Here is a 22784-nt window from a genome sequence, read left to right as displayed (position 1 = left end):
AAGGCTGCCAGTCTGTGATGAGACTCCTCCCCCAAACCTTCCATCTTTAGTGACGTTACCAAAAGCAAAGGCCTGGATGCAAGTGGATTTTTGTGAAGCCAAGGGAAGGCATTAGTCCTTGATCGACTTTGGGGCAGAACTGGGTAGCACACATTGATAAGAGGTCATGGAGGCTGAGGTGTGACGACAGACACGGTCAGGACTCATAGAAGTCGGGTGTGGATTTGAGGCTCTCACAAGGCTTGGTATCAGAATTTGGGGTCAAGTTTAAAAGAATCTCCAAGGATGTCAGTTGACATCTACCCCCAGGGCTGTGCCCCTGGGCAGTGACACTGCTGAGGGCCAGTGTCCCTGCACTCAGAATACAGTGATTCGCATCTTTGCACCCCATGCAGCCCTCACCCCTGCAGCCACAGTACAAGGATCTGTGCACTGTACAAGGGATCTCAGTACTGATTTGCTTTTGCTCCCAGACCATGTTTGGCTCAGAAGCCCTTATATGGTAACCACAAATGAACAACCTTTGCAAATAAGGCAGACCCCTGGAATGGTACCCATGTATATTCTGCTGTCAAAAGTGGAGAACCTGTGCAGTAACAGGTCTCCCTGAGGGCCTAGTAAACCTCTGCTCTTCTCTCAGTTGCCAGGTGACATGCTATTTACTGGCTCGGAGCACTAAGCCAATGAGATCGGTATTGAGGCTCAGAGCTCTGCCTGACACAGTTAGCTAGCGGGAATGCTGCTCCTCATAAGGGAGATCCACACACTTTGGCCAAATCATCTCCTTCCTTTAAATTGCTCTGAAGGAAATCAACAAAAGCACAAAGCTAAATATCCTTGGATGTTCTTTACCAATTACCCATAACACTAAGCAGCTAGAGACATAAAATTGCAACAATAGGTAAAAGCAAGAAATATATTGTGAATCACCACAATGGCATTTCTGCAGCTATAAAATAAAGATTGGAGCAATATGGCAAGTGCTTATAATATTAAGGGAAAACACAGACAGTGACTAGTATGTGTGATAGGATTGCAGCTATATAAAAATGTGCATGGTACATGGACAAGAAGATAAAAGGGACGGTGGAAAATAAAAAGTGTTGCAAAAGATAAAAGAAACATAGGTGACTTTTTCTTTAATATTATCTTTTATACTATCTTAATATTTCAGAAAGTTCAAGCCTGTGTTATTATCCAGCTGTTTATCTACATCTGTTTTCTCCACCCAGTTCGATTTCATACATCTGTCTCTATTAAGATATTTATAGTTCTGTCTGTGTTGACTTGCTCCTATCTCACAGTGTAGATCCTTCAGCAAGTGAAACCCACACAATGTTGGGCAAGAAGTGGTTAAACAATAAATAATGTTCCAGGCCAGTGTTGCTTGGGAGATGTTTGATGATACCATACTGGAAGTGTCACTGTCTTATAAAGGGAGGATCCACTTTCAGTTTGGACTCTGCTCAGAAAGAAAGTCTTCCCACCAAAGAGGCTTTAAAACCCTTCCCAGCAACCAGCACACAGAGACCAGAGCTGCCAGGACTGATAAATCCTGATCCTCACTGAAGAAATGCATCTCCAGAACCATCCATGAACAATAGTGCTATGAGCCAGCAGTGCTCCCATGTGTTTGTTGAGCAAGGTGATGCTCCCATGTGATCGGTGAGCAAGGTGGTACTCCCGTGTGGTCTGTGAAGCAACTGCAGTGTTAGTGGAGCTGCCAGTCCCAGGGCGAGCAGACACAGACTGAGATTTCTATGTGATCAGTAAGTAAAGGTCTAGAGCAAGTGATGAGTATTTCAGTCCAGGGCAGTGCACGAAAAACCAGAGAATTCTGGCCCAGAGACGAGGATGCTAATCCCACAGGGACTTTTCCTTCAGCTTTAGCCAGCTGGACCCCAGATCCTCCCCAGATACTTGCAAATTTGGCACCAGAACTCATTGTATAGTTTCTGTACCATTTATTTTCTATAAGATCAGGCAGGGGATGGTGTTTAAATCTCATTCCAGAGACTGTGCTCAGGCATCCTCAGCACTTCATGATAAAGTCCTTTAGGACATCGGGGAATCACTCCATAGACACCTGGCCCCAGTGAGGGCTCTCCAACAGCCAGAATTAGGGCTCAGTATCCAGGGCAGGCAAACCTGGGAGAACAACTGCCCCTAGAAAATTTTGTTTGAACAAGCTTGCATCTTCCTGAATCTGAACCTATCTCTCCTGGATGAGAAATGTCCTTGATAATGATTTCCATAAAAACATCATAGAGGAGAAGGATACACAAGCAGATGGTAACACAGGCTGCTTTGGGGGAGGACAAGAGGAAATTGGAGAAAGGGTAAGAGGGAGACTTTTTTACTGCATTCCGTTTATGCTTTTTTGTTTTTTTTTAACTACTCATTACCATCTCAAATAAATGGGTGAATAAGGAATGAACAGTTAGGTAAAATTAAACAAAATGAAAATCTGCAGAGATTTGTCAATGACATTTCCCTGCACTGGAGACTGAGACTAGCAGAAAATTTAAGTGGTGCTGATAAAAATTAAGGGGTTCCAAGAAGATGTCATATTATAATAGGACCTTAGCCACCATCTGAGCTTATTATTATTTGAAATTCAACCTTAAGACAATATCTCACCATAAAATACTCACATTTTCCCTTAAAAGGGAAAAAACATTAATAAATTCATCTTCATCTAATACAAATCCAAAATGACCCCTACCCACTGGAGAGGCAAGGGAGCAAGCCAGTTACTCAGTGACTGGAACTATAACTCTGTGACCCCAAGGGTCAGTGTCTGCATTGAGAGGGAAGAAAAATTTGATGGGAAGCAAGGTTTGCTATGGAGATTCACAGCATCAGTGCCTCCGTTTCTGTTCTCGTGGCCGTGAAGCAGGAACCAGGTCTGAGGATCAAGCTAACGTTCTTTCCAAGCAGTGGACCAGAGAACCCAGAGCCAAACACCGAGCAAGCTCACTGCTCTGCCCGAGCCCCTCTGGTGATCCCCACGGGCAAGGAGTCAGTCCCGCTCTCTTTTACAAAGGGGTCCTGTCTCTTCCGTGTGGTGGTGCCACTGTGGGGACAGGCCTTGAAAGGAAAGGAAGAAAGCAACAGGAGAAAAACGGAGGGGCCACTGGTCTGCCATCAGCAGCGAGATAAGCATGGGTGTGTGAATAGGAGCTGCCCAGCAAAGGACAGGCTCTCCAAGATGAGATGTCAGCAACGTGTGTTTGCCTTTCAACCCTGGGAGCTTGTTAATAACCTCTTTTCAGAAAGGACTGAAGACGAGGTTTCTCAACCCCATCTGAACAGACTAATGTACAAAAGCTTTACTTTGGAAAGAGAACGGAACCAAAGCAGCCTGTCCTAGTCCTTTCCCAGGGGAAGGGTCACCACTTGTTCAAAAGGCACCTCTGAAACCCAGCAGCCCTTGAAATCCTGGGGTCTGGGTGGCCCAGGTGGAGAACCAAGCCTCCAGACCCTAGGAAGGGGAATATGGCCCACCCCAACCTCTCCCTGTGGAAGGAGTGCTGTCCTGACTTGACTGAAGTGGAGAGAACGATGCTTCTTTCTGCTTATGCTACCCGATCACACTGCCTAATGCCCAGCCTTTCTGACTCTCAAACCCCTTCTGCAGCTCCCAGCTGTCTGTCACTTGAGTCTCTTCTTCCTTCTGACATCAGGGCCCCCAAAGTCTCGTGCTAACCCTAGTGCCAGCTGCACACACCAGCATGCCCATCCAGATATCCAGCCAGCCCCAAGCCTCCCCATCATTCCTGCCCGCCCACACCACCCTCTCCCCTGGAAACGATCTCCCCCACTCTCCAAGCTTTCAGAATGTCACTTCCTGAACTCTGAGCCTTTCTGCACCCCAGAGATCTTCTCTTCACCTCAAAGGTCTTCTCTTCACCCTGACCTTTCCTGTCCACTGTTCTGATCACTTATATAAGAGGAATTTCCCTCTCTCAACTCTAAGAGCTTTTTTTCTGTATTTTTCTCAGGGTTCGTAACTTTCTCCTTCACATTTTGTTCCCTGGGTGCCTCTCATGACTCGGCCCTCAGGGTGGCCCACGATGGCTGGCACACAGGGTCACCTAGAGAGCAGGTCCCCTGCAGGTCTGCTAAGTTAGCTTTAGGTGGAGAGTTGACTGGCTGACCTCTTTCCTGGCAGCTCCAGGGTTTCATACACCTGTGAATCTATGAATAGGTAAAGCAAAAGGCCAGACAAGCACCTTTTCTGCTTCAGTCCCAGGTCCAGGGAGCTCCCTTTAGGGATCAGTACTTTAAATCATCCCTCACTGCACCGCCATGGAGCAGTGATGGATGCTGACCTCTCTCTCCAGAGGAGCCCTCTCCTTCGCTTGTGGGCGGCCGTGTTTTTCCTCTGCATCCTCCTGAGTGTCCCAAGCCCGCTGGGAAGGACCCTGAAGAGTCGTCCTGCTCCTAGGAGCGCGCCCATGGCTCTGCCCTCCCTCGCACCAGCTCCAGCCTTCCTCCTCCTGTGTTTCTGCGCCCGCAACAGGGCCCAGCTCTGGGAGTCCTGTGATCACCAGAGGAGGCCGGGTGCAGGGCCTGGACACAGGGCACAGAGACATCCCTTCCCCTGCAGAGACAGGAGGGAATTTGACTTGAGCCTGTTTTCAGGGTAATTCGGCGTCAAACATCATTGAGGCCTGAAATCTGGCCAAGTCTTTGTTTTGTTTTGTTTTTTTCCTTTCCTCCAATCAGCCCAGGGCACTGGGGAGGGGGAGGGCATTCAGGGGGTGGGGGCTGCTGGCCGGCTGGGGCTGAGAGGGAATGCTGAGCATGCAGAAGTGGCCCATTGAGAGCCCCAGCTCACAGCCGCTCACAGCCCAGGGGCGGGTGGCACCCCTGCTCCCCCCCACAAGGGCAGCTCTGTCCTGTGGGCACAGGGCTCCGTCCCAGCCCCACTGGCTGAGGGAGAACAACATTTCCTTATAAGGCCCCGACCGCCCTGCCAAGGCTGGACGCTCCGGCAGACTGTAGCTTTCCATTCTCCTCGCCCTGCTCCAGCACAGGCCTTGAATGTCGCCCTTGTTGTCAGGCCCCTCCTCTCCTCCCCGGCCCCCACCCCACCCACTTCCAATCCCTGCCAGGGCCAGCCCCACTGAGCCTAGCCGGATAAACAGCCCAGAGGCCTCTCCCACGCAGGGACTGCTCGGCTTAGGCCTGCTGGAGGCAGCACAGGGTAGCAGAAAGAGCGGCAGGGCGCCGGGTTGGGCCGACCCTGCAGGTCCCTTCCTGGTGCCTGTGGCTTCAGGGCAGCTCTGGACTCCTGTGAGCCTGGCTCCTCATCTGGAAAATGAAGATCTCATTGCCACGGGGTCCAGATTCTTTGCATTGCATTCACAGTCCTTCCCAGTGAATCTACCTTCATGGCTTCACCTCTGCTTGCTCCCCCAGGCCAGGTTCCCCAAACTACTCCTCTCTCCCCCACTGGCTTTCTCTAGTAGCCCGGACAGAGCCTAGCAGGTAGAAAGACCTGGATTAAAGCCCCAGGGAACTCCACTTGCAGAGCCCCACCCTAACAATGCCACTTCCTCCCCACCCCCGAAAAAGTGAATCGTTTCTTCTCTCCTCAACATTTGCATGTACCTCTCTAAGAGGTTTCCCACTTTGCAATTGCTCTGATATGTTTACCTGCCTTTTCCTTCACCAGGGGATGAGCTTCTTGAGGCTCAAATGGATCCTCTTTATATTCCGGAGCTCAACCACTGTACCCGGCACACTAATGTCGCTTCGTGAAAGATCATTGTGTAAATATATCCAAATGCACAGTGCTGGGCAAGCCCTCAAGAGACAACTGATGTGCAGATACTATGTGAACTATGAAGGGCTGTGCACCTGTGAAGGGTAACAACTGCACCATGTGGCTCTTCACTCCAAACTCTACTCTTCGTGATACCATTATAACCTTACCCATCTGCCCAGTTCTGGATCCTGAATTCTGAAGCCCTTGGGTGTTTGTTGTTGTTTAGTTGCTAAGTTGTGTCTCTTGCTTCTCTTTTGCAACCCCATGAACTATAGCCCTCCAGGCTCCTCTGTCCATGGGATTTCCCAGGCAAGAATACTGGAGTGGGTTGCTATTTCCTCCTCCAGGGGATCTTCCTGAATCAGGGATCAAACCCACATCTCTTGCATCAGCAGGCAGATTCTTTACCACTGAGCCACCAGGGAAATCCATCTCACATGTTTGACATGTATCAAAGATACTATTGGTCCTTAGAATGCCAGTGTTGGGGACTAACAGGGGTTTGGGGAATTATCCCATCATTTTCATACTGACAATTATCCCATCATTTTCACACTGACATCTTCCATGCAGATGTCATGTGGCAACACGTGGATTAAATGAAGGGGTTCCAAGTCCTCAGCCCTACCTGTTTCACCATTTCTACATCTTAGGATCCCACAGCATTCTCAGAAAAATAAAAAGAATCCACTGGTTTTAAAAGTTAGAAGCACATTGATTAATCTAATCTCAACGATGTGACAACTGAAGCAACCGAACTTCCTGACAGAAAAGTGACTTTCCTAACATTTCAGGAGTCACACATGAATCACTATGGATCTGGGGTCCCTGACTTGCATACTGAAGACTTGCCCAGCATTGTTGCCAGCTTAGGGCTGAGTAATGATGGAAGGGTGTAGCTGCATAGTTTGTCAAGCTGAGTTCTCGTGGGTCTGGAATTTGTCAAGTTCCACATAAAGAATTTCAGTCTCTGCTAGAACAAATCTCTCTGAAATGGAAATTCTGCAAATTATCAGGTCAGTGATTTGTAAGCACACCACAGTTAGGTACTGTGGGTGGTGGTTTAATCACTAAGTCGTGTCCGACTCTTGTGGCCCCATAAACTGTAGCCCACCAGGCTCCTCTGTCCGTGGGATTTCCCAGGCAAGAATAATAGAGTGGGTTGTCATTTTCTTCTCCAGGGGATCTTCCTGACCCAGGAATTGAACCCGGGTCTCCTGAATTGCAGGCAGATTCTCTACTGACTGAGGTATAAAGCAAGACCAAAAGTGAGGGCCTGCTCTCTCTGAGGTTCAAGCTCAGGACCTTCAGATTATGAGACTGATGAGAATGTATTCTGCTTGATCCTAGCAACAATTTGAAAGACAAAAATCTTATTCCAGGATGCAATATCCTTTTCCCCATCCATGTCCTCATTTTCTCAGAGATGATGTTGACAGAATGAAGATCATGGTTAATCATGAGCCATTGTCTAACGTTTCTATTTGTCACAGGACAAATTCAGGGTACAAGGTGGGTCTGCCTCGGGCTGCATCTAAGGGATTTAGTTACTCGAACACCAAAATACTTTATCATTGTGAAGTTTCTCCCAGGAGATGCCTAAAGTAGCAACACAAGAAACAAGGAGAAGTGGAAAGAACTTTGGGTCAGGAGTTAGGAAATGAAACCCTGTTCCTGTCTCTAACGCTGACTGTGAAACCTAAAGCAAATCAACTGTCTTTGCAGGTCTTCAGCTTTTCAACTACAAATGAAATGAAAATGAAATGAAAAAGAAAAAATGAAAACAATGATGCCTTCAAGATAATTTTCAAAAGTAGTAAGAACTAGACTAATTAAGATTATAGTCATAGATGTACTTTATGAACAATAATAATTCAAAAATGTATGCACCTAAATAAGGGGTAGTTATTAATAGGCAGTGATTCTCCCCTTGGGGTTATTCTTCTGAATATAGAAGAGAAAAATCCCTTTTCCAGCATTCTGAAATGCTTGCTCCATCGCCCAGTTCCCTCCTGGCCACTGGCAGCCAGAGGATTGCTGATCACTTTCCAGGAAATCAGGAGCGAGGTGGGGCTGCTCTTGCTTCAGGAAACAGGAGGACAGACAAAAGGAGAATCCTCTCACCCTGCTTTCCCCTTCACTTTCTTCCCAGGAACAAAAAGAAAGAGTTTGCCAAATCCAGGTTCCCGGCAAACTCCGGGAGGATTGAGAAAGTCATTTTTCTTCTCTGGGCCTCTATTTTCCAAAATATGAAATTAAGCAGTTGAACAGAGTGACATTTAAGTCTAAGGGTAACAGTGTAACATATTGCCAGAATAGAGACACTTCTGAATATGAAAAATTATTAATAATTATACCAGGATTGGGCTTCCCTGGTGGCTCAGTGGTAAAGAATCTGACTGCCGATTCAGGTTCATTCAGGTTCATTCCCTGGGTTGGGAAGATTCCCCTGGAGGAGTAAATGGCATCCGACTCCAGTTTTCTGGCCTGGGAAATCCCAAGGACAAAGGAGCCTGAAGGGCTATAGTCTATAGTGTTGTGAAAGAGTCGGACACGACTTAGCGACTTAACACAACAGCAACATACCAGGATGACAATAGCAACTAGAACTGTACCAGGCAAACTGGATGCATGCGCATTTTAGTAAACCCTGTTTCAACTTGCACTATTACTGGAAAAACAAGAAAACAAAACGAACTTGAGGAAAAAATATTTCAGTTCCCTCAGCGTGGTCTTGGCCACACAGAAACTTTGACTAAATCTACAGGCTGTTTTTACTTGTTCTCAGTGAACCAAAGGCAAACTCACTATTAAGTCACACATATAAAAGAGCCTGAATACCATAAAGCATTTCTACATCCTTTAGCTAAAGGCAAACAATCCTGTGAGGCAAGCCTGGAAAGGCAATAATCCCATTTTAGAGATTTTTTTTGTAATGGCCTAGAGAAAGTTAAGGGCTTGCCCAAAGTCATGTCATTAAAGAACCCACCTGCAATACAAGAGACCACCTATAACACAGGAGACCCAGGTTCCATCCCTGGGTCGGGAAGATCCTTCAGAGAAGGAAATAGCAACCCACTCCAGTATTCTTGTCTGGGAAATCCCATGGACAGAGGAGCTTCGCAGGCTATAGTCCAGGGGTCACAAAGAGTTGGACACGACTGAGCAAGTAAACCACCACCACCACCATGGTCATGGAGCAAAGAGAAGCACAGTCATGTCCTAGGCTCTCGACTCTGAGCTTGCTGTGTTGCGCCAAGTTAGTAAAGACAGCAGCACTTAACTTGCAAAAGCAGATTGGCTTTAGGCTGGTTACCTTTCATCCAGAAAATCCCTTCTCTACCCATAACAATGATAAGCAAAGCACAGACATTTTTTCAGACCCCTGAAGCTTGAGGTTGACCAGGGTCTTGAGAATCAACTAAATTTACAGACAAGGAAACCAAAACCCAGAGAGGATGAGGTGGCCAAGGTTACCCATCAAGACCCACATCCAAGAAGAATTTAGGTCCCAAACACCTCCTCTAGCACTCTTTTTAATATTAAGTAAACACAAACAGACAGGAAAGTCAACATAACTTACACCCCTTCCGCGCCTTCCAAAGATTCATGAATTACCTTTTGATTTTCTAATGCTGAAGAGCCTCAAGCTATCACTTCCTTCTTTGAGCTCTCAGAAGCTAGTTGAGCATATTTAAATTGAAGGCATTCAGCAGACACTTCTTATTTCTCTTCCCTGCACTTCCAGTTAAGATCAAATTAAATGAAGTTTGCTCCTGGGCAAAGCTTCAAAATGTTTACTGAAGTCCTGAGGGCAAAACCAAAGGGAGCTTGCCATGTGGTGATGAGCTCTTGGAAAATAAATAAGGAGCCTTGGGTCAAAGTTCTGTTTCAGCTATTCCTTAGCAGCAATCCCTTGACTGAGTTATTTGCCCTCTCTGGGCCTCAGTTTCTTCATCTGTTAAAATGAAAGTGCGGTATTAGGTAAGATTTAAACATTCTCCCATCTCTAATAAGCTGCGTCCAGACTGAGTGTTTTCAAGTAGGAGACTGATCCAATTCTTTTCAATCCATTAGTGTCACAGAAGTCAGTGTCCAGGAGAGGTTTTATCATCCATTGCATCTTGCTGATGGATATTTTCTGTCCCTCTGCCCTATACTCCTTTGTCCTACTGGGGATTAGCACAAGTAACTACTTGTACCAGCTAAAAGAGGCAAAGGAGGCTGGTCACTCTCTCTAGTACAAACCAGGGGATGGAGAGTTAAATCAGAGGCATTAGCCATGTTGCCTCATTGACTGATTCCTCATAAATGAACACAGCTCTGAAAAACTTTGCTCAAAGTCTGATCACTTATTTCCTGATTTATTACCTGTGCTGAGATCATTGCTGTAGATATTTTCCCAAGGAACTGTAACTATAGGGCAAAATAATGACTCCATGGCATTCATTGATGTCACTGACTCCAACCTCCCCAAAGATGGAGGAAAACTTCCCAGAAGACATACATAGCAATGCCTTGTTTCTAGCACTGCAGACCATCAGCACAGCTTGGGATTCTGTGCTGGAAGTTCAGACTCATAATACCTATCCTGTCAGTCTTCCTCTTGAGTGGGAGGGGAAGCTGCTTAGAGTCAACTTCTGTGTCTCTTGCCCAGCAACCTTTCTCTTTCTTCTCATACAGAAAGTTCTTATTCAGTGGAAAATCTATCCCGTGTACTATATGTGGAGACAGACTCTTCCCACACAGACAAAGAGGCAAATACATGTCCTGGGCTGGGTCACCATATGAAGATGAGGGTGAACGTGTGACCAAGGCAAGTCAATACAGTTCCTCACCATGACTTTTCTGCTGTTAAGGAAGATGATTATTTTTTCCCCATTGAGTTTATTTAGTTGATAAAATGTGAGTCTTACAGATGATTATCCTACCCATATATGGAGGGAGCTAGAAAGAAAAAAACCTGGTGATGGTATCTGAGCCCCTGAATACAGCCAAGCCTGAAGCAAGACCACTCTTAGGCTTTTCTATTCCTGAGTTCATAAATACACTCTTTGGTATGGGCTATTTCAGTTAGGTTTCTCTTATTTGTAACCAAAGAACTCTTGAATAATGTTATCTTCTTATTAGATACTCCATGGGAACTTTGAATATTAGAGCTGAAATAACTTCTAATGTGGTCAAGTTCACCATGAATATATAGAGAAACTGAGAGGATCTGCTTAGAGGTATCCAAAGAAGTTCTAGGACTAGAAGCCAGATCTTTTCATCACTCTAAGAGTTTCCCCAGAGGTCACTTATTCCAATACTTGATTCGATTCTAATGCAAACTCCACAGTGTAAAACACAGGAAAAAAAAATGCCTCTTTAACTCTGAGCTTCATATTTTATAAGAGCTGAGACACACCACATTCCTGAAATATTCTGATCATACATTTGTGTCACTGTTTCATTTCTCATAATATTTTTATTGCTGTTATAATTCCAGAATAAAATGTCTTACTTCAAATCCCATCTACCATTTATTTACAAATTGTGTGAACTTGGACAGCTTAGTAATAATATTGTGTGTTCATTTCTTCATCTATGAAACAGAGGTGATAGAAAGAAACAGTGTCCACTTCATAGAACTATCAGAAGAATTGACAAAATCCCTGTGGAACATTTAGCCCAGTGGCTGGCATACAGCACCCAGTAATTTTAACTGTTGCTATTAGTGGATGATTTTTGAAACAACACTGAGAGATAAGACAGCACATAGATAGGAAAGTCAAGGACCAGATGTTGAAGACAAGATAGTGAGTGGAAGAACTGAAACCAAGTTCCACCTCACGTGATCTTTACTATAAACTATATTCCATAAACTAGTTGGTCATTTCAGATTATGTTCACAAATTCATACATTCACTGATTCTATCATTATTTCACATGCTCATTAATTCAGCAGCTATTTCCTGAGGACCATAGATCCTTTCTAGCCCTGGGAGCTACCATTTAGAGACCTGGGTTGATTCTTGTTCTTTCCTAATTCACTCTTTAGGCACAAGGCAAGTGACTTCATCTCTTTGGGGTCTGGTTTCTTCAGGACACTGGGCAAGATGTCTGAAGGATCCTCTGGTAGCAAGCTCCCGTTTGCGGTCCTCGGTCTGACCAGCTTGGAGGAGACAGAGGCAGCCCAGGGGCTTGCCTGGAGGAGCCCATGGCTAAGGGGTATGTGACTTACTTCAGGATGATGGAGGACAACATATGTCATGCAAACAATGTTCCTTATTGAAATACATTTGATGTCTACATGACATATGCCAGGGTTCATGGGAAAGTTGATTTCTGGCATGTTGGGAGTGGGGGAGGGGCTCTCTCCTCCCCCAGATGGATGACCATGTACAAAGACTTTCAAATAGATTTGCACACTGGCAGCCCAGGGGCCTGATGAAGCCTGTAAAAAGTGTTTTGCTTGGCCTGCAGTACTTTTTAAAAATTTTAAGTCAACTTGTAGCAGCTGGGAAGTTTCTCATTAAAACCCAGATTCCTGGCTTCTATTGAAAAAGCAAAAGGTCTAGTGACACTGAACTGGAATCTCTACAGTGTCAACTGACATCTTAGCGGCTTCTCTTATAGAGGTGCTGCATCTTTTCCTAATCAGAGATGAAAGTTTGACTTCATCTTGAGACAGACTGTATGAATTCAGGCCTATCATGTGAGTTTAAAAATATTTATGGAGGAGAGTAATAGGGGAGCTGAATGTATTGTGATAACCCAAATATGTTATTAATATATGTATATTAATAAATATAAGCATATAATTATATAGTTTTATTTATATTTTATATATTTACATATTTACATTTATATAAACATATATTTTATACTTTATACTTTAAGTTTCTGGATTTCCTTAAGTATTAATTTCAGCCTAGCAAGGGGCCGGCATGCTTTGATATTTCACAGAGAGAAATTTTCCTAGATCTGGACAAATCATTTGCACATGCTATTCCCTTCCTCAAAGGGCATCTGAGTTGGTAACCCTGGGTCTTACTGTGATGTACTGGTAACCTGGCTTTCTGAAGAAAAAATGTCTTGATTCATATAGTTTGCCAAACTCCAAAGGTAAGTACTCCCACCCTAACCAAGTGCAAGGATGACTTAACAATTGATTCAAATTTTCGCAAATGTTAGCAGTTGATTCTTGTGAGTCAGTACAGGCAGATTCAGCACACCGGCTCTAACTCCAGAACAGGGGAATATCAAAGCTGTGTTACTTTCCTCTCACTTAGAACTCTATGGAGAGACATAGAGTTGTCTAAGACATGCCTGTCTTTGCGGGAATTTTGGTCCAGTTCAGGAGATAAAGCAAACACCTTTGAAATAATTAGAGGGCCTTTTGAGCAGAGTCCATAGTCTTCCCAACATCTTTGCTGGAATGTCTAATAAGAATATCAAACTCACTATACCCACAATAGTTTTCCTGGACTTCCTGCCAAAGTTGTATTGTATTCTCCCAAACTTCTATTTCAAAAAGTTGACATCTTCCTAGTTCTCAAGCTAAAAGATAAGGAATCATCCTTGATTCCTTCCTCTTTCTCAACCTCCTTGTCCAATCTAGAAACTAGTCTCATGTATCTACCTCCAAAATTTATTTTAAACCATCCACTGTCCTACATCCCCCCATAGCAATCCTAGTCCCTTTTCTGATGCCTCTCTCTGGCCCAGGTCTCTAAACTCTTGGCTCTTCCTCAGCATTGACCTTCACCAGTTAATTTTTCTCTCCCTCCCTAAGTGTTTGCCATGATCAGCTCCTTCTCATTCTTCAGACATTTGTTTGAATGTCACCTCCTTATAGCTATCTTCTCTGCCTATCCTATCTAATGTAGCTCTTCCTACCTGACTGGTAATTCGCCATTCCATCAACCTATTAATTATCTCAGGTGTAAAAGAACCTGCTTGCCAATGCAGGAGACCTTCAGGAGATGCAAATTTGATCCTCTGGAGGAGGAAATGGCAACCCACTCCAGTATTCTTGCCTGGAAAATCCCATGGACAGAGGAGCCTGGCAGGCTGCAGTCCATGGGGTTGCAAAGAGTCAGACACGACTGAGCGACTGAGCACATGCGTTATCACATACTTTGTTCACTTGCCTGTGACTTGCTCCTTCCCATACACACAACATGTCAATTCCATGAGGGTAGGAAGCATTTATGCCTTGATTTTGCTCTATGTCTTCTGCCTAGCACAGTTCTTAACACAGGGTAGTCATTATATAAATCCTTGGTTAGTGATTGAATGGATAAATGAATGAAGGATAGAGGTGAAGTGAGATTTGATATTTCAGAATTCCCTGTTGGCCCTAACATGTTAGAAGTCTGTGGCTTTAAGAGCATAATTCTGTTCCTTCTGATGTGGGTCCAGCTCTCAAAGTAAAGCTGAATTCAGCGGGGAGGCAGACAAATGAAGAAACCAGCAGCCAACTGTAGTCAGGGGCGACTCCCTGGAGGAAGTGGTGAATATACTGGGCTTTTCCAGTCTTCAGAATTACTTACACAGAAGACATCTGTCACCTTACAGAAATTTTACCTTAATCTTCATTTCAATTGTGATAGTGATTATAAAAACTTGAAGAGCACACTTCTCAGGAATCTCTAGCTTCTAAACTGCCGTGTCTTTAAATATCCATGTATATGTGTGTATGCTGGTTACCAGGTTTAATCTGACATAAAGAACTTGCTGAATTTGCCCAGAGGCTCATAGACTTGACCCCCTTAGCTGGCTTGATATTTGAAGGCAGGATCTGTTCCACACCTCAGAGAAGACCCACTTAGGGCAGGAAGTGAGTCATCTGTGTTCCACAGAGGACCTACTTCAGATTGGACTACACTAAATGTGAAACAGATTAAACCGGAACGAAATCATGACGTATTTGCTCCCTCCCACACTGTGGGACATGTCATAACCCCTTGGTACCTTACCCTGAAATTTTCAGTACTGAGGAGGTCTTCTGAAATCACCTGTCTGACCCTCTTGCTTTCCAAAAGGGGAAACTGAGGACCAGAGAAGGGCAGTGACTTGTCCAAGTTTACATAGCGTATTTGGAGCAGAGCCAGCATTGGATTCTTGTCCTATCCCAGTCAAATGTCCTAAAGAAACATATACATACAAGCTGAATGTTCTTTCATCTTAATTTTTTTTTAAAGACCCATTGTTTTGTTTTGTTTATTTAACTTTTTGGCTACACAGCATGTGGGATCTTAGTTCCGCGACCAGGAATGGATCCCATGCTCCATGCATTGATATTGAGGAGTTTTAACCACTAGACTACCAGGGAAGTCCCACAAGTTGGGTTTTTAAAGGAAAAAAAAAAAAAAAGTTATTTTGTTTAATCTTTGTTAGCAACTTGATGAGCTATTTACTGACTTTTTCTAATTGAAAACTAAAATTTTAGTAACTAACCTCTAGTCTTACTAGGGTTCTAGGACATCCCCAAGAAATCTGGCTTAAAATGATTAAAGAAGTCTTCACATAGTGACATGTAAGACATTCCATACCAGTTTATAGCAAGAGGTAAATGTTATTTTAACCATCAGTGAAAAACTATGTCAGTGTAAAAGCAACAAAAAGAACTAATTCTTTTCATTTTAATCCTTGTAGTTAAGATTTGGAGATCATCCCTTGCAGTTTTCAGCAATTTGTTTGAGATGTGAATGCAGTAGAAGGATGCATGCCAACCTGTTAAACTGTTACACATGCAGTATTGGAGAATACAGAGGAGATATTAACTGAAAAAAAGATAGGAGTTTTTGTGAGCTTTTGAATCTGTCAAATGTTCAGAGCAGCTTAGGGAGTAACAGTATTTCAAGACGTATTTATTTAAACATAGTGCCTGATAGGCAAACAGGAATCATTTGGCTAATTTCTTTATATCTAGTCTGAAAAAGGCAACTAGTACCTCTCAAAGTGCAGAAAGAATTAGAAACAGATGCCCAATTCACTCTCCTGGATCTGTCTTTCCCCAGGGTCACCAGCTCTGATATCAGACAGAACGGTCAGTCTGGAGTCAGGAGTCTTTCTACAGAGACAATAGGGAGCCAGTTTTGGAACTCTAGACCAGTGCTTCTCAGACTTGAGGTGTCTAGGAATCACCTGGGGTATTTGCTAAAATGCAGATTCCTGGGCCCACTTACAGGGCATCTAACTTCCTAAGAGTCTGGCTTGGTCCCCAAGAATCAGCATTTTAACCAGCACTCTTAGTTGATGCTGACACAACTAGACGGTAGAGCAAACATGCTAATATCCATCAGCTGTAGGCAAGTTATTCCCATTTTTCTGAGTCTCGATTTCCCATAGTGTGGAATGAGGACACCGGACAAGGATCATCTCTAAGATCAGGCTTTTCCTGATTCAGGCAATAGAGATCTATGACTCTTGAATGAGAAGCCTGGGTCCCTACCTTGCCCTGGACTAGCTCCATAGCCCAGTTGGGCCATGTGCTTATAGGAGCATTTAACTCAAACACAGGCACTTTTCAACACAGCTCAGTGCGAACCACGGAGGGGTTCAGGGGTTTCCTGCCAGTTCCTCCCCGCTGCACGCCATCCACAGAACGCTCTCTGACTTGCTCTCCTGACTTTTCACCCCTGCAGGTTCTCAGATGGCACCTCCACAACCCACTGTCCTCAGACAGGAATATCCAGGAAGTAGATAGGGTTCTCTAGACCCCTAATCCTGCTTCAGATTTATAGTTTACTAACCAGAATGATGCTCCAGGTTAATCACCTCGAACTATTCAGAAAAAACAAAACCTAAACAGAGAGTGAGTTCCTTAAAGATAAGGGATGCTAGGCAAAGATTTTCTTTTTTGTCTCCTTAAGATATATGAATGATTACCTAAAGAAGTTACAAAATTGTTCGTTAGCATTTGTAAATCCCCAAAATTAGAGAGTCAACTATTATAGCTTGGCCAGGAAAAAAAAGCTTGTTTTCAGCCTTTGACTCTCCTAGACATTGGTTCTTTCCAGTGCCCTGAAGCTATGACTTGCCACCATAGCTTCTCCTACTACAATTACAAGGTTTTACCTCCTGGGCTTAGATATGTTCACCAGGCCCTTCCTAAGGTCAAAAGGTTTCCACAGTTGCCTAATTCCTTCTACATCTTGACTTTGGACACTTTCTTTGAAAACCTCCTGAATCTTTCATTTTAAGCTCCTACACTAAGTTACTCAACTTTGTTTCTTCATCTTCCTTCAGTACTCATACTCCCATGACAAAGCATTGGCCAGAGAACAACATATATGGCAGAAAGAGAAGACACCAGGGGGAGAAAAGGCAAGTTGCCAAAGACTCCTAATTCTCACAGTGGAATTGAAGCGCCCATTGACAGAGCCACTTGTAGGGTGGGACAGTAATGATTATTGGCTGAAAGAGCACCACTGAGTTTATTCATTGCTTACTTCCTGAGAGCATATTCTACCTCTCCAATCCCAGGTAGGTATATTTATGATATGATATGAATGACACATGGTTCAAGGGAAAAAATCATAGTAATGATGGTTGAAATGAATCTGTGTTATTAAGTGGGGTATGACAGAAATCAACTTTCCTTTCCATTCTTCATGAGGCAAAGAGTTTCTGGTCTATAAGAGACTTCCAATGTTTTCAAACTGAGATGATATACTTTCAGAAAAAGGCAAAAAAAAATTAAAATGACATTTTCATTAAACTGACATTTCATAACATCATAGCATCTATGACTTTAACATTACTAAATTGACTATTTCTATTAGGCTTTTTGAAGCACTAAAGATATATTAAAGATACTTTATTGGTTTTGCTATAAGCACCAATTGGTGCTTCTTCTGGTTATAGCACCATCCCCTTTTCCCACCCCACCCTTTGCTGCATCAATTCCTAGACTTCCCCCAGCTCTAAGGATGGACTTGGACCAAAATCAATCCAAGTCCATTTCCTCTTTGGCTTCAGGGACTGTTAACCGACAATCAACTCTGAGAGATACACCCAGCACTCTTTTGGAAAACTTAGGGAAGAAATGGATTTTCCCTGGGGGTGCTATTGACTATATTGACACCATGAGAAGGAAACAAGGCTGAGAGTCAGAGAGCAGAAGCTGATGACAGCTCAAGTGCCTTGACTGTCAAATCAGAAGCTAGTTCTGCCTCAAGAAGCCCCTATTTTTTTTTTTTTTTTTTTTGCTTTAGCTAATATAAGTTGGGTGTTTATAACTTATAACTGGATAATTTTATCTACTCCCTCCTTACTCTCATTATTATACAGATCCCTGGGTTCCAGGGATCCCTGGTTGGGAATCATTAACCAAGCACCAAGGAGAACATAGAAATGTGTTTGCTGTATCTGTTGATCTAGATCTGTATCTAATTCAAATCTCAATCTCAAATTTGCTGATTCATGTTTATTGAGCTCCTCCCAGGTACAAACTTCTCCTGGGATTTGTGGGAAGCTAGATGATTCCACCGGGCCCAACCACCCACACAGACTGGTAAGAGAACTGAGGGAAGATCAGGGGAGGAACAGAATCTTCTGGATGGAAATCTGGGAAAGTTTCATAAGAGAGTTCACTGGAGATGCACATTAAGGGATGGAGTCACAGTTGACCTAGACTAGAGCCTGTGTTCTGCCTCCTGATCCAATATTCAGTTTAAACCCAACAGGGATGAGTGCTAATCCACGGTCGGGTCCTAGAGGAGAAAGGCTGCTGCTGTTGGCTCCCCAAGCCATGCTAATGGTTATGTGGGGCCTCGTGTAGACACAAGGGCTCACGCCACCCAGAAGTACACTGAGAGAATCGTAAGATGAGGGCTGGTGGTGGTGATTTAGTCACTGAGTCGTATCCGATTCTTTTGCGACCCTATGGACTGTATCCCACCAGGCTCCTCTGTCCATGGGATTTCCCAGGCAAGAATACTGGGCTGGTTGCCATTTCCTTCTCCAAGGGATCTTCTGGACCCAGGGATAGAACCTGAATCTCCTGTGTCTCCTACCTGGAAGGCAGATTCTTTGCCACTAAGCCACATGGGAAGCCCAAGAGACGGGCTATTAGCCTGTCAATCACCTCAAAGTATCTGAGAATCATGAAACAATTGGATAGCATAGAACCATTAAATGCCTGAGCTAGTGAGGACCTTGGGAATTAATCAGCCTCTTCATATGACAGGTAAGGGCCTGGAAAATGGAACAGGTCAAGGACTTGTCCAAGATCTTGTCCAAGATCACTCCTGCCAAGTCATTCCCAGGACCTAGGGCTCCATGACTTGGACCAATTCAAAGGAGACACCATTATTATTTCATTTCCATCCCAGCAGGAGTGAGGAGTCTGAGATTGTATTTTGACAGATGTTGCCTTTTATCTCAGATAGTTTCCTGTGGCTAGTCTTGCTTCAGTAAGTCCCTTGATTTTAACGTGTAATGAGCCACTCCTGGGACTAAGTCATGCAGGCCTGGAGGACTTTCATTGGGTCTTTAGCCAATGACCATTACTTCATTGGCTTTGTAGCCAATGACCATAAAATCCCCACTAGAAAGCCCCTGCTGAGAATGCAGTCTTATTGAGCTCCATGTGGTCTTCTAGTGAAATGTGGATGCCATCAGGGGATGACAATTTGGGGACTGGTTCCATTGCTTACCAAGCCACTCTTCCAGACTCTCTAAGAACATAATAAAGGGAAGAAATAATTATTCTACATACAAAAAGGAAGGTCTTTTATCCACAGCATGTGAAGGGTCCTAGGTCAGGGTTAAGAGAGAACTGCCTTCTTTTGCAGTAATCTTTGCTTTGTCTAGTACAGTTTTACCAGTCACAGCCATGACTCTTTCAAAAGCCTTGTAAAGAAGGCAAGACCAAATTATATTTTCCCCATTTCCCAGGGGAAGTAACTAAGACCAGGAGAGGAGAAGCCACCTGTCCTCTCTCACCTGTCTAAGAAATGGCAGACCTGAGGCAGTCAGAACCCAGCCTGTCCCACAGGTGGCCAGCACTCATTTTGCAACACCTCAGGGATTTTGTCCACAGCCAGTTCAGAATCACTGCTCTGACTGACAAAGGGTGAGTGTCCAGGACCTTTGTGGGTGTGACAAAGGAGCAGGGGCAGAAGTTTCCTTTGTTCTCCTCTGTGAGCCACACCTGACACTCAGAGCAAAGCTACTTCTTTTTAAAATCCAACAAAGCCTGACTAGAGGTAGTGTTATATAACGGAAAGCAGCAACTGGACATTGGATGATGAATGAACGAATGATTGAACAGATGAATTAATGAAGTGGCTCTCATGTTAATTGAGTCACAAACATTGATCATATTTCAGCTGACATTAAAGACAGACCAGAGACAATGTCTAAGCTCTGGTCTCTGCCCCAGAGGATTACACATTCTAGCAGGAGAAGAAATAGACACCCAGACAAATAAATGACCATACACTGTGACACACGCTGGAGTGCAGCTAGGTAGGTGGGATCGAGAAGACTGGAACTGAAGGATGTGACTAAACCTCCTTCCCATGTGACCAAACTTGCAGCCTTCTGTTGGCTGGAGCGTCCCTAGGGTTGCAGGAACCAGCATGACTCATCTTTCCCTTCCTATCAGACATCATGCTGGGAACATCTGAGATCACCAGTTAGTGCAGGCTGAATAAATTCTCCTGGAGGAGTCTTGAACACTTCTGCCATGTAGGTGACCTGGGGCAAGGAACAGAGTCTCCAGGGCTCTCAAGCTACCTGTCCCAGCCTCCTACGACAAGGACCCCGGCCATCACAGCCTTCCCTGGGATTCATGCTCAGAATCAACTGGCCCCAGAGTCCTCTCTCACCTGCATAGTTATCTTAAAAGGTGCCGGTGAATCAAGGAACAAGAAACATCACAGTCACAGTAGCCCAGCTCATCCATCAGGGCTAGAACACCTCACCTTGAACAAGAGAGATAAGAGAATAAAATAACGCCTGACACAGCCTTATCACCTAATAATACGACCTCAGTTTTTCCATTAAAATTACTGAGAACTACAGTCCTGTACTCTGACTGATAAAGAGATCACAGGAAACAAAGCTATTAATTTTTATCTCTGCCACGCAATAGCACATCTGAGTGAATACAATATATCCAAGAGGAGAAAAGCACTTTTTCTGACTGTGGAAGTTGGATATGATTTTTTTCTCTTCCCACCTTTCATTTCTCACACCTTGTTCATCCACGAGCCTCTAAGGAGTTTTTAATTTTGGATGTATTAAACAAACATGGCTATGCTGTCACCCTTACATAATGTTATAGACCTCTCTGTTTACCCACCTTTAGAGGACTTGGTAGAAGTATTTAGAACACAATTGAAAGGATTTGAGCTGGGACCTCCCTGGGGGCCCAGTGGATAAGACTCTGTGTTCCCAGTGCAGGGGGAATGGGTTTGATCCCTGGTCAGGGAACTAGACCCTACATACTGCACCTAAGAGTTTGCATGCTGCAAAAGACCTGATTCAGCCAAATAAACAAATAAATAATAGAAAAAGTAAATAACATACTTGAGCCAGTTAGTTGCCTCTCTAGTCCTCAAGATTGCCACCTTTAAAATAAGGAACTAGACACTTGGTCTCCATCATCGCTTCCAGCTTCAATATTTGAAGATACCGTGACTGAAGGGGACATAGAACAGGTCAGTTATGATGACAACTGTCATCTTCCCAACCCAGGAATTGAACCAGGGTCTCCTGCATTGCAGGCGGATTCTTTACCAACTGAGCTATGAGGGGAGCCAATCATAAAGGTTGTCTTTATAAGCAGGAGTGCTGTCAGGAGGCAATAACCACCCCTGCCCTGGGCCCCATGCTGTAAGGGGGTCCAACGCTGGCCTGTATAGGGCAAAAGTCGATGGAGTCATGAACATGTGTACCTGAAACCCACATCCCCCTTCCAGAGCAAACTCTGGGTACCTGGGACCCTGAAATAGCCTGTGCAAATGGCCCAAGGTTTGCTTCCAGCCCTACCTGATGTCTCCCCTGGTCCCTCATTCCCAGAACAGATCACAGCCCCAGGATGCACACTCCTAGGGCTGGGCGTGGTCCAAGGATGGGTAGTGTGATCTATGCTCCATCTCCACATCCTACTCTTCCCTGCCCTCAGGAATACTCGGGTGGAAACGTTTGCAAAGCGTCTATCTTTGGGGTGTCAATGCCCAACAGTGCCAGTGAGTAGCAGAGTCGGAGTTGCAATAGTGTGAGGAGGAGGTAGGGACTGGGGCTGTGAGCAGCAAACTTCATTTATACTGGTACCTGGCTTGCCAGTGCAGGAGTTGGGGACTGGCTGCCACAGAACGGTGGACTGTAAAAGATCCATGTGAGAAGGTACTCGGAAGAAGAGTGGGCCTCTGAGCGGTGATGCTCTTCCCTAGCTGGAGCTGTCCACTCTGTCACCTCCAAAGGCCACAGACGAACCCAGGCTCGTTCCCAAGCCTGCCTTTCCTCCAATTTTGTATTTTAAAGGTCTTAGCTCCTCTTCCTCTTTCTCTGGAATAAAGCTATCTCAGAACTGGTTTCCTTAGCTTTGATACCCTATCTATTTCTAAAAAAAAACAAAAACCTGGAGAAGGTTTATAGCAAAAACACCAGATAGCTAAATACACAGATTTGCCACTCTATGAAAGAAAGGAAATAGTCATGTCAGGAATCTCGGATTCAATTTTTACTAAATATAAGGATAAAACAGCTTTGAGCTTCCTGACTGCTAAAGTAATACTAGAAAAGTGCTGTGATCAAAAGCACAAATACTCATTCTTCAAAAGAAATAAAATTCTATTGGGGTGGGAGGGAGGTTCAAGAGGGAGGGGACATGTGTATATATATCTATGGCTGATTCATGTTGATGTATGGCAGAAACCAATACAACATTGTAAAGCAATTATCCTCCAATTAAAAAGAAATAAAGGAGAAGGAAATGGCAACCCACTCCAGTGTTCTTGCCTGGAGAATCCCAGGGACAGAGGAGCCTGGTGGGCTGCCATCTATG

This window comes from Muntiacus reevesi, chromosome 8 (genome assembly GCF_963930625.1).
Source record: "Muntiacus reevesi chromosome 8, mMunRee1.1, whole genome shotgun sequence".
In the NCBI taxonomy this organism is placed as follows: domain Eukaryota; kingdom Metazoa; phylum Chordata; class Mammalia; order Artiodactyla; family Cervidae; genus Muntiacus; species Muntiacus reevesi.
Note: the sequence above shows the minus strand (reverse complement) of the source record.